The sequence below is a fragment of the Pyrus communis genome, chromosome 1 (assembly GCF_963583255.1).
Source record: "Pyrus communis chromosome 1, drPyrComm1.1, whole genome shotgun sequence".
NCBI classification, from domain to species: Eukaryota; Viridiplantae; Streptophyta; class Magnoliopsida; order Rosales; family Rosaceae; genus Pyrus; species Pyrus communis.
Window position 1 is genome coordinate 37,461,267 of NC_084803.1, and position 1,802 is coordinate 37,463,068.

The following is a 1,802-nucleotide window of genomic DNA, read 5'->3' on the forward strand; positions in this document are numbered from 1 at the left end:
GAGGAAAAGAAAGTCATAAATGCTAGAGCCATTATTCCACTAACCAAATGATGGTAGATTGGGAGTCGGGACTGGCCTTGGAGAAAGTTATGGAGAAGGAATCAAGATGGTTTTATTGAAAAAAATGGTTTTTCTTTCAAGTTAGGTCCATTTTGCTATAAAACTAAACCCACTATTGTTTATAATAAATATTTTTTTTTTTTGTATTTTTTTAATTTACATTTTATTTTTTCAAAGTTCTCTATACAAGTATGATTTTTTTAAGTATAAATATATGCTTATTTATATGTTAATATGTTAATAAATTTATTCATAAAAAAAAATACAAATCCACCTAGACTGTCTAGGCCCCTGCCTAGACTGTCTAGGCCCCTATCTAGACGCCTAGGCGCTAGGCCCCAACCTGCCACCTGATTAGTGCCTATCACTTTTTAGAACCATGATTTATAGAGAGAAAGACCTAAAAAAACGCTAATTCAAATGGGCTGGGCCAAATCCAAAAGTAATAAATGCAAATATGATTAGACGAGGTCATGCGGGTGTAGTAGATTGTGGGTCGGGAGATACGATTCAATGGGTTCATCTGATGGTGTGGTGGGTGGGTCAAAGTGCAGGTAGGTCGTCATAACCATGGGCGAAGCTACACTAAAATAAAAGGACAATGTAATTCACACACTCACTTTTACCTATCAAACATCTTTGTTAATTTTAGGTCATTGATCTTCTTCAATTCATTTAATTCAACTGCTAAAAATTAAGAGAGGTGTGTGAAAAGTAAAAATGGATGTGTGGGTAGGACTACCCAAACAAAATGGGGCGGTCGCCCCTTCAATTGTTCGAAATCCCCATGAAAAATGAGGATTCACCCTCTAACCCTGCACAGAAAATGCTTGAATTTGTCGTTGCTACTGCGCAACGTGCGAATATTTTTTCAGTTAGGGTATTTTGTAATTCCAAATCAAAGTTTTGTTTTTGTTTTTGAAACCGAGAATACTGAATCTGTAATATGTGCAGATTTAGCTTCAACTAAGAAGACATCAGAAAGAAGAAGAGAGAGTTTCTCTTTCTCCTATTCCCAGACCTCTTAACCTTCACCGTTTTGTTTTTGTTTTCAATTGTTGTTTATTCAAGTTAACTTGCACTTTTAGTTATTGTCCAATTAAGTTGCGTTCTTTTATGTGTTCTCCTTTGCCAATATTTTTTAGGCCACATGTTTGACAGAGTTATCCCTTGAAATTCATTATGAAGTCAATTGAACTTTTATCTCATACTATAATTGACCAAAATATTAAGGAAAATCTATCAATTTTAATATATTTTACATATAATTAATATTTTATATAATTTATGTTATATAATAAATAATAGTTAGTTATACGATATATAATAAATTACTTAAATTCATTTAGTTTACCAAGCTTCTGCTTAGGCACTAGGCATTAGGGCACATCACACCATCCAACTCGTACATGGCGTCTTTTAAAACTCTACCCACTATACAATTACGTAATGGAACTATACTATAAGACATGGTTAAATCCTCCTTATAATATTTCGGTTAGTCCAAATACTCCTTCGAATATTTCGGGTAGTCAAAATTCTCATTCGAATATTCCGGTTAATAAAAATCCTCATTCGAATATTTTGGATAGTTCTCAAGTGAGGTCACTTAGTTGAATGAAGTATTATCTAATCTTACTGCAAACCATGGACTTAGACCTCAAATGGTTATCTATATTTTTCTGAGACCTTTTACCCTTTTAAATTTCGTCCATCTCTGAAATAATTTATGGCTTCACCAT